The following is an 11781-nucleotide window of genomic DNA, read 5'->3' on the forward strand; positions in this document are numbered from 1 at the left end:
TCCCACCAACCCTGTTCACCCTCTTGGTTCTCTGGCCATCCTCTGCACTGCTCTGGCTGAGCCCAGGGCTCTTATAGACCTCATAGGGGAGGAAGTGCGTGGGGATTGGCCCATGGGTGGCCATGGGCGGGCCCGGAAGAGGCACCATGAGTTCCCGCTCCGGTGCCGGACTCAGCCTTCAGGCCTTCAGTGTCCTGAAGGTGGGGCCTTACTGGGGACCTGCCCCCTTCCACCCAGGACTCTTTCTGCCTCCCACTGCCATTCAAGGCCCCAGGTCTCGGCCCCAACCCCACTTAGAGATCGGAGCTGGCACCAGAAGCAGAGAAAGGCCAGGCAGTGGGAGCGGACACCCCCGAACCTGAAGAAATGGCCGTGGGGTAGGGTCCTTCCTGCAGCCCCCGACGGTGCAGGCTGCAGGCTGCAGAGACGCCCAGGTCCTGAGCCAAAGATCATGGCCGCGGCAGCACCTGGTAAGGCAGATTCGGCCTGCTCCAGGCCCTCCCCAAGAGCACAGGGAGGCTTCCATCCAGGGCTGCAGTTTGGGCAGCCGTAGTCCCTTCCAGGAGGAAGGGGCTTCTGCCTACTCCATAGAGCAGGAGGCCTGGGTCTGCAGCTGGGTTTGGGCAGCTGGCAGTGGCACCGGAAGAGGTCCCGCTCCAACTCAGAAGGGGCGGGGCTGCCGCCGGCTCCATGGTGTGTGCAGCCTGAGGCATGCCTCCTTGCTGCAGTCCCCCTGATGGCCACAGCCATCACAAACATTTGGAGTTCTCGTTAAGTGTGATATTAACTGTCGTTTTTTTTTTTAGCTGTCCTTTATCAGTTTAGGTAGGTTCTTTTCCCAGTTTAAGAGTTTTTGAAATTATCAAACCCTTTCTGTGTATCACTGGAAGTGACACACAGATACACAGATCATATATGTGGTTTGTTGTCCTTTATTCTGTTAATACAGTGTATTACATTACTTCATTTTTGAATGTTAAACCATCTTGCGTTCCTGGGATCAAATTCACTTGGTCATATGGTTTGATCTTTTAATATATTGTTGAGTTCAGGTTGTCAATATTTTATTAAATTTTAGTATTTAATATTTATTTGATTTTTTGTTAATTTTTTGCATCTGTATTCATAAGGGATATTGGTGTCTAGTTTTCTTATTACGTCTTTGTCTGATGGAAGTATCAGGATAATACTAACTTCATAGGATAAATTGGAACGTGTTATCTCCTCTGTTTCCTGAAAGAGTATGTGAATTATTATTTCTTATTGAAATATTTGATAGAATTCACTGGTAAAGCTACTTAGGACTGGGCAATCCTTTCTGGGAAGATTTTAAATTATTTGTTGAATTTTGTTACTTGTTACAGGCTAATTCAGATTTTTTACTTCTTCTTGAATACGTTTCTTGTAATTTGCGTCTTTCTGGGAATTTGTGCACTTTATCTAAGTTGTCTAATATGCTGGCATAAAATTGCCCATAATAGTCTATTATAGTGCTTTAAATTTAGGTGGGGATGTAAGTAATGTTCTCTTTTTATCCCTGAACTTTCCTACCTTTTTCCAGGTTAGTCTGGCTAAGAGTTTGTCAATTTTGTTGATATTCTCAAAGGACCAACCTTGCAATTTATTGTTTTTTCTCTTTTGGTTTTTCAGTTTCTAGTTTATTCATTTCTAATTTAATCTTTATTATTTTCCACCTTCTGCTTGCTTTGAGTTTAGTTTGACCTTTTTCTGGTTCTTATGGCATAAGTTTAGGTGTTTGGTTTGAGATTTTTTATCTTTCCTGATATATGTGTTAAAGCTATACATTTCCCTCTAAGCATTGCTTTAGCTGCATTACATGCATTCTTATATATTATACTTTTGTTTTCATTAAGTTCAAAATATTTAGAAAATCTTCTTTGAGATGCCTTTCTATCCCATGCATTACTTAGAAGTGTATTGTTTTATTTAAAATTATCCGTGTAACCTAATTTATTTATTTTGTGATATTTAATTTAATTTTCTTGAGGACATAGTATGTATATTCTGTGATTTCAGACATTTTACATTTATTGAGACTAATTTAATGGTCCATTCTATAGTTGGTTGTGAATAATGTTTCTTCTGCATTTGAAAAAAAAATGTATATTCTGCAGTCTTTGGGTGGTCTGTTTTAGGGTTGTAAAGTTAGTCAAGTAGGTAGATACAGTTGTTCTTATCTTCAATATACTTAGCTGAATTTCTGTCAAGATGGTCTCTCAATTATTGAGAGTGAGTTATTAAAATATTCAATTATTGTTTTCAATTATTTATTTCTCCTTTCAATTGTGTCAGTTTTTGCTTCATGTATTCAATCTGTTTTTAACTGTTTATACATTTATAATGGTTTTATACATTCCTGATGCATTGATGCTTTTATCATTAGAAATGATCACTCTTGGCCAGGCGCGGTGGCTCAAGCCTGTAATCCCAGCACTTTGGGAGGCCGAGACGGGCGGATCACAAGGTCAGGAGATCGAGACCATCCTGGCGAACACAGTGAAACCCCGTCTCTACTAAAAATACAAAAAAAAAACTAGCCGGGCGAGTGGCGGGCGCCTGTAGTCCCAGTTACTTGGGAGGCTGAGGCAGGAGAATGGCGGGAACCCGGGAGGCGGAGCTTGCAGTGAGCTGAGATCCGGCCACTGCACTCCAGCCTGGGCGACAGAGCAAGACTCTGCCTCAAAAAAAAAAAAAAAAAATAAAATAAAATAAAATAAAATAAAAAAAAAAAAGAAATGATCACTCTTTGTTTCTTGTAATATTTCTTGTTTTAATATCTATTTGTTCAACATTTACATACCCACTCTAGCTCTCTTATGGTTACTTTTAACATTTCATGTGTTTTTCCATCCTTTTTCTTTGAACCTATTTGTAGTTTTTGAATCTAAGGAGTATATCTTCTGGATAGCATGCTGTTGGGGTTTTTCCTTCTTGTTTAACATCTGCTTTTTTGAATGAGATATTTAGTTCATTTATGTTTAATGTAATTATTGATATGGTGGTATTTACAGCTATCATTTTGTTCTTTATTTTTTATTTGTCCCATGTCTCTAGTTTATCTCTTCCTCTCTTTCTTACTTTTGTCCAGTAAGACAAAATAAATATTTTTAGCAAACTATTTTAGTAACTCTTTTAATTTTTTACTACTTTTGAGTCATCTTTCTAGTCATTGTTGTAGGTGTTAAATATACATTTAAACCCCTCAATCTACTCTAGAATAATTCTCCTGAGTTTTGCTTTCACTGTCTTTTCTCTCTTCACTTTTATATGTGTGTATATGTGTGTGTTATATAATTATACATTATATTATTTAAATATATCATATATAATGTGTATATTTTATACACTCAAGAAGTGTCAAAATTACTATATTATACATTCTTATTCTTTTAAAGAAGCGAAAATGAGAAAATATATTTATAGTTTTTATATTTATATATATATTTACCATCTATCACTCTTTATATTTCCATATTTTGATTCAAATTTTCATCCGGTTTCACTTCCTTTTAGTCTGATGAACATCCTTTAATTTTTTTTTGTAAGACAGGTCTGCTAGCAATGAATTCTTCCGGGCTTTGTTTTTGTGGGAATGTCTTAATTTCATGTTAATTTTCAGAGGAGTTTTGCTGCATATGCAATTCCTGATGACTACATTTTTATTTTAACCCTTTGAATATGTCATTCCATTGCCTTCTGGCCTCTATTGTTTTTGGTGAGAAGTTAGCAATGGATTGTTTTGCCTTTTTTTTTTCTTTTCTTTTCTTCTTTCTAACTGCATATGATGAATAATTTTACTCTTACTACTTTCAAGATTTTTTCTTTGTCTTTATCTTTCATCAGTTTAACTATGACACATCTGTGTGTAGAAACTTTATCCTGCTTAAAGTTCATTGAGCTTCTTGAATATGCAGATTAATATTTTTCATTAAACTTTGGAATTTTTGGTCATTATTCAATTTTTTTTTCCATTTTTTTCTCTTTTTACTCTCTACCTTGGACTCTAATTACACATGGTTAGTATGGTTCATGTTGCTCCAAAGGCCTTTGAAGTTCTGTTGACTTTTCTTCAATCTTTTTTTCTTTGCTATTCAGACTGGATTATAACTACAATTCTATTGTCAAGTCATTGATTCTCCCTTCTGTCATCTCATATTTGCTGTTGAGCCTCTTGAGTGAATTTTTCATATTAATTATTGTAATTTTCAACCCCAAATTTCTATTTCATTCTTTCCTTTTTAAAAATAATTTCTATCTCTCTAAGATTATTTTTATAAGCACATTTATTTTATATATGGTAAATAGTATGTTTTGATACGTATATGCAGGCATACATCAGAGATACGAGTTCAGTTCCAGACTACAGCAATACAGCCAATCTCACAATAAAGTCATGCAAAGTTTTTGTTTTTCCAACACATACGAAATTATATTTCCAATATACTGTAGTCTCTTGTACGCAATAGCACTATGTACAAAAAAAAACAGTGTGCGTGCCTTAATTTAAAAATAGTTTATTGTTAAAAATGCCAATGATCACCTGAGCCTTTAGTGAGTCATCACCTTTTTGCCAGTGGAGGGGTTTTGCCTTGATGTTGATGACTGCTGACTGATCAGGGTGGTGGTTGCTGAAGTTTAGGATGACTGTGGCAATTTCTTAAAATAAGACAACTATTAAGTTTGCTATATTTATTGACCATTTCTTTCATAAAAGATTTCTCTATAGCACAAGATGCTATTTGATAGCATCTTTTGCACAGTAGAACTTCTATCAAAATTGGAGGCAATCCTCTCAAACCCTGCAACTTGTCAACTAAGTTGATGTAATCTTCTAAATTCTTTGGTGTCATTTCAACAATGTTCACAGCATCGTTACCAGGAGTAGACTGATCTCAAGAAACTACTTTCTTTGCTCACCTGTAAGAAGCAACTCCACGTCTATTACAGTTTAATCATGAGATTGTAGCAATTTAGTCACATCTTCAGGTTCTACTTCTTTTTTATTTTTTTGAGACAGGATCTTACTCTGTCACCCAGACTGGAATGCAGTGACATGAATACAGCTCACTGCAGCCTCAGCCTCCTGGGCTCAAACAATCCTTCTGCCTCAGCCTCCTGAGCAGCTGGTACCATAGGCATGTGCCATTATGCATGCCTAAGTTTTTGATTTTTGTAGAGATAGGATCTCACTATGTTGCTCAAGCTGGTCTTGAACTACTGTGCTCAAGCAATCCTCCTGCCTAGGCCTCCCAAAGTGCTGGGATTATAGGTGTGAGCCACTGCATCTGGCTGGGCTCCACTTCTAATTCTAGTTCTCTTGTTATTGTCATTATGTCTGCAGTTACTTCCTGCACTAGTCTTGAATCCCTCAAAGTCATCCACAGAGGTGGGAATCAACTTCTTTCAAAATCCTGTTAATGTGGATATTTTGACCTTCTACCATGAATCACAAATGTTTTTAATGGCATTTAGAATGATGAATTCTTTCCAGAAAATTTCAATTTACTTTGCCCAGATTCATCAGACGGATTACTGTCTTTGGTAGTTATAGTATCATGAAATGTATTTCTTAAATAATAAGACTTGAAATTAGAAATTACTCCTTCATCCATGGGCTACAGAATTGTTGTTGTGTTAGCAGATATGAAAACAAAATTAATCTCCAGGTACATCTCCATCAGAGCTCTTGAGAGACCAGATGCATTGCCAATGAGCAGGAATTTTGATAGAATCATTTTTTTTCCAAAGGAGTTGGTCTCAACAATGGGCTTAAAATATTCAGTAAACCATGCTGTAAACAGATGTGCTGTCATCCAGCTTTGTTTTTCATTTATTGAGCATAGGCAGAGTAGATTTAGGGCAATTCTTGAGGGCTCTAGGATTTTTGAAATCATAAAAGATGTAAAGCCACCAGATACACTAGCCCTCAACAAGAGATTCAGACTGTTCTTTAAAGATTTGAAGCCAGTCATTGACTTCTCTAGCTATGAAAGTCCTAGATGGAATTTTCTCCCAATACTAGGCCATTTTGTCTACATTTAAAAAATCTGTTGTTGGCTGGACATGGACATGGTGCCTCACACCTGTAATCCCAGCACTTTGGGAGGCTGAGGTGAGAGGATTGCCTGAGGTCAGGAGTTTGTGACCAGTCTGGCCAACATGGTGAAACCCCATCTCTACTAAAAATACAAAAAAAATTAGCAGGGTGTGGTGGTGTGTACCTGTAATCCCAGCTACTCAGGAGGCTGAGGCAGGGGAATTGCTTGAACCAGGTAGGTGGAGGTTGCAGTGAGCCGAGATCATGCCACTGCACTCCAGCCTGGGCAAAAGAGCAAGACTCTGTCTCAAAAAAAAAAAAAAAAAAATTCTGGTGTTTAGTGTAGCCACCTTTATCAATTATTTTAGTCAGATCTTCTGGATGACATTCTGCAGCTTCTATATCAGCACTTGCTGCTTCACCTTATACTTTTATGTTATGATGATAGCTTCTTTCCTTAAACCTTATGAACCAACCTCTGTTATCCTCAGTCATTTCTTCTGCAGCTTCCTCACCTCTATCAGACTTCGTAGAAATGAAGAGAGTGAAGGCTTTCCTCTGGATTAGGCCTTGGCTTGAGGAAATGTTGTGGCTGGTTTGATCTTTTTATCCTGACCACCAAAATTTTTCCCATATCAGCTACAAGGCTATTTAAATTTCTCATTGTTTGTGTTTTCCTTGGGAGTACCTCTTTCAGTTTTCTTCAAAGGCTTTTCCTTTGTATTCACTACTTGACTACCTGGCGCAAGCGGCCTGGCTTTCATCCTATCTTAGCTTTTGAAGTGCCTTCCTCACTAGGCTCACCGATTTTTAGATTATGTTTTAAAGTGAGAGATGTGCAACTTTTTCTTTCACTTGAACACTTAGAGGCCATTATAGGGGTATTTTAATTGGCCTGATTTCAATATTCTTGTGTCTCAGTGAATATGAAAGTGTGAGGAGAGGTAGAGAGATGGAGAAATAGCTGGTTGGTAGAGCAGTCAGAAGTCACACATTTGTTGATTAAGTTTGCCATCTCAATCGCTTCTTGGCCTTTTGGCTAAGATCAAGTTTACCATCTCATATGCTATGGTTTATGGTGCCCCCAAACAATTATGCTAGTAACAGTAAAGATCACGGATCACCATAATGGACATAATAATAATAAAGTTTGAAACACAGCAAGAGTTATCCAAATGTGACACAGAGACACAAAGCTAGCACATGCTATTAGAAAAATGGTGCCAATAGACTTGCTTGGAGCAAAGTTGTCACAAACATTTAATTAGTAAAAAGTGCAGGATCTGAGGCATGCAATAAATGCAATAAAACAAGATATGCCTATACATACTAAAATGATTACTACAGTGAAACAAATTAACATATCATTTTTCTCACATGATTACCTTGTTGTGTGTATATATGTGTGGTAAGAACACCTGAAATTTACTCTTTTGGTAAATTTTATTATACAACACAGTATTTATTAATTACAGTAATCATAGTTTACATTAGATTTCTAGACTTATTTATCCAACATAACTGTAACTTTGGACCCTTTGACCAACATCTCCCCATCCCCTTCCACCTATAACCACCATTATACTCTATTCTATGTATTCAACATTTTTAGATTCCACATATAAGTGAGATCATGCAGTAGTTTTCTTTCTGTGTCTGACTTACGTCCCTTAACATAATGTCTTTCAGTTTCACTCACGTTGTTGCAAAGGGCAGGATCTTCTTTTTTTTTTTTTTTAGTCTGAATAATATTCCATTGTGTGTGTATATGTTATATTATATTTTATTACATTCAACAATTTATTTATCCATTCACCCATCAGTGGACACTTAGGTTGTTTCCATATCCTGGCTATTGTGAATAATACTCCAATAAACATGCCAGTGCAAATATCTCTACAGAAAATTTCATTTCTTTTGGTTATATATTCACACCCTTTCTAACACTTATCTCTTGTCTGATAATATTCATTCTAATAGGTATGATGAGGTGGTATTTCAGTGTGGTTTTTATTTGCATTTTCTTCATGATTAGTGGTGATGGGAATCTTCTCATATACCTCTGGGCCATTTGTATTTCTTCCGTCTATTCAGGTTGTCTATTTTTTAATTGAATTATTTATTTATTTTTTGTTGTTGAGTTGTATGTGGTCTTTATATTATCCTGGATATTATTCTTTTGCTGGATGTGTGGTTTGTAAATATTTCCTTCAAATATGTAGGTTGCCTTTTCATTTTGTCAGTTTTTTTCTTTGATGAGCAGAAGATTTTTAGTTTGACATAGTCCCACTTACTTATTTTTTGCTTTCGTGGCCTTAGGGTTTTTTGTGATATCTAAAAAATCATTGCTGAGACCAATGTCTGGAAGCTTTATTCCTATGCTTTCTTCTGGAAGTTTTACAGTTTTAGGTCTTATGTTTACGTTTTTAATTTATTTTGAGTTAATTTTTGTGTATGGTATAAGATAAAGGTTCAAATTCATTCTTTTGCATGTGGCTATTCAATGTAACCAACATCATTCTTTGAAAGATTATCCTTTCCCCATTGCTTATGTGTGGTGCTCTTGTTGAAAATTAGCTAAACATATATGGTTGAGTTTTTTTTTTTTTTTTTGTCTTTCTGTGCCTGATTTATTTCACTTAGCATAATATCTTCCAGTTCCATCCATGTTGCTGCACATGATGGGATTTCATTCTTTTTTATGTCTGAAAAATATTGACAATTTTCTTTTTCATTCATCCATTGAAGGACACTTAGGTTGTTTCCATATCTTGGCTACTGTGAATAATGCTGCAATGAACATGGGAGTGCAGAGGTCTCTTTGAGATCCCAGTTTTAATTTCTTTGGATATACACCCAGAACAGGGATTGCTGGATCATGGGGGTAGTTCTATTTTTAGTTTTTTGAAAAACTTCCATACTGTTTTCCATAATGTCTATGCCAATTCACATTCCCACCATCCAGTTTACAAAGGTATCCTTTTGTTCACATCCTTATCAATACTTATGATTTGACTTTTTCATAATCACCATTCTTTTTTTTTTTTTTGATAATTGCCATTCTAACAGGTAAGAGATGATATCTCATTGTGGTTTTGATTTGCATTTCCCTGATGATTAGTGATGTTGATGACTTTTTTATATACCTCTTGACCTTCTTTAGAGAAATGTCCATTCAGATCTTTTGCCCATTAAAAAAATGTATTTATCTTTCAACTTTTAGGTTCTGGGGTAGATGTGCAGGATGTGCAGATTTGTGTTACCTTGGTAAACATGTGCCTTGGTGATTTGCTGCATACATCAACCCATATGGTTGGGTTTTTTTTAGATTTCTTTTCTGTTTCATTGATCTAAGTGTCTGTTTCTATATTGTTTTGATTACTTAAAGCTTTGTCATATAATTTGAAATGAGAAAATGTGATGATTCTTAGTTCTTTCTCAAGATTATTTTGACTAAAAAGATATTTTATAGTTCGTATTAATTTTAGAATTTTTCTATTTTTGTTTAAAAATACCATTGGAATTTTGATAGAGATTATGTTTTATCTGTATATTGCTTTGAGTTGTGTGGATATTTTAACAATATTCATTCTTCCAATCCATAAACCTGGGATATGTTTCCATTTACTTGTGCCTTCCTTAATTTCTTTTATCAAGGTTTTATAGTTTTCAGTGTACAGATATTTCACTGCTTTGATTTAATTTATTTCAAAACATTTTATTTTTAATGTATTTTAAGTGGAATTGTTTTCTGGATTTCTTTTTTATTAGATCATTATTGGTGTAAAGAAAAGTAACTAATTTTTGTATATTGATTTTGCATTTTGCAACTTTACTGAATTTGTTTATTAGTTTCTATAGATTTTTTTTTTTTTTTGTAGAGTCTTTAGCATTTTCTACATATAAGATCATCTGCAAATGGGTAATTTTACTTCTTCCTTTCTGATTTGGATGCCTTTATCTTTTGACACTGAGTGCTCTTACAATTCATTACTGTGTTGACTAGAAGTGGTGATAGTAGGCATCCTTGCCTTTTACCAGATATTGGAGGAAAAGCTTTTAAGTTTTTCCTCATTGATATGACATCTCTGGCCTTTTCATAAATAGCATTTATTGTGTTGCAGAAGTTCCCTTCTACATATATTTTGTTTAGAGTTTTTGTTACAAATGGGTGTTCAACTTTGTCAAATGTTTTTCTATTATCTATAAAGATAATCATGTGGTTTTTATGTTTCATTCTGTTAATGCAGTGTATTGCTTTGATTAATTTGTGTATGTTCAACCAAACTTGCACCTTAGGGATGAATCCCACTTGGTTGTGGAGTATTATCTTTTTGATGTGTTCCTTTTTTTTTTTTTTTTTGAGGCGGAATCTTTGCTCTGTCGCCCTGGCTGGAGTGCAGTGAGGCCATTTCCACTCACTGCAAGCTCCGCCTCCAGGGTTCATGCCATTCTCCTGCCTCAGCTTCCTAAGTACCTGGGACCACAGGCGCAGGCCACCAGGCCCAGCTAATTTTTTGTATTTTTAGTAGAGATGGGGTTTCACTGTGTTAGCCAGGATGGTCTCCATCTCCTGACCTCGTGATCCGCCCACCTTGGCCTCCCAAAGTGCTGGGATTACAGGCGTGAGCCACCAAGCCCGGCCTGATGTGTTCTTAAATTCAGTTTGCTGGTATTTTATTGAGAATTTTTGCATCCATGTTCACCAGATATATTGGTCTGTAGTTTTCTTCTCTTATAATGTTGTTGTCTGTTTTTGGTGTTAGGGTAATGCTGGTCTCATAAAAGGAGTTAAGAAATACTCTTTTTGCTTCAATCCTCTGAAGGAGATTGTAGAGAATTCATACATTTTTTTTTCCTTAACGTTCCACAGAATTCACCAGTGAACTCATCTGGGCTTGGTGCTTTTTGCTTTGGAAGGTTATTAATTATTGGTTCAATTTCTTTAGTCAATTCAGATTGTCTTTTTCCTGCATGAGTTTTGTGAAATTGTGTCTTTTAAGGAATTGGTTCATTGGCTCAATCTAGATTACAAATTTATGAGCATACAGTTGTTCATAGAATTCCCTTATTATTGGCCGGGTGTGGTGACTCACGCCTGTAATCCCAGCACTTGGGGAGGCTGAGGCCGGCGGCTCATGAGGTCAGCAGATGGAGACCATCCTGGATAACACAGTGAAACCCAGTCTCCACTAAAAATACAAAAAGTTAGCCAGGTGAGGTGATGGGTGCGTGTAGTCCCAGCTACTCGGGAGGCTGAGGCAGGAGAATGGCGTCAACCAGGGAGGCGGAGGTTGCAGTGAGCCGAGATCGCGTCACTGCACTCCAGCCTGGGTGACAGACCGAGACTCAGAAAAAAAAAAAAGAAAAAAAAGAATTCCCTTATTATCCTTTTACTGTCCACAGGATCTGTTGTCATGTCCCCTCTTTTATTTCTGATATTAGTAGTTTGTGTTCTCTATTTTTGTTTCTTAGTTAACCTGGCAAGAGTCATATTGATCTTTTCAAAGATAGCTTTTGGTTTCATTGAGCTTCTTTATAGATTTCCTCTTTTCAGTTCATTGATTTCTGCTCTCATTGTTATTGTTTATTTTCTCCCACTTTAGATCTAATTTGCTCTTCTTTTCCTAATTTCATAGGGTGAAAACTTAGATTATTTATTTTATATCTTTCTTGCTTTTTACTATATGCATTGAATACTATAAATTTCCCTCTAAGCACTA

This window comes from Trachypithecus francoisi, unplaced genomic scaffold (genome assembly GCF_009764315.1).
Source record: "Trachypithecus francoisi isolate TF-2019V2 unplaced genomic scaffold, Tfra_2.0 Lachesis_group7, whole genome shotgun sequence".
Taxonomy (NCBI): Eukaryota; Metazoa; Chordata; class Mammalia; order Primates; family Cercopithecidae; genus Trachypithecus; species Trachypithecus francoisi.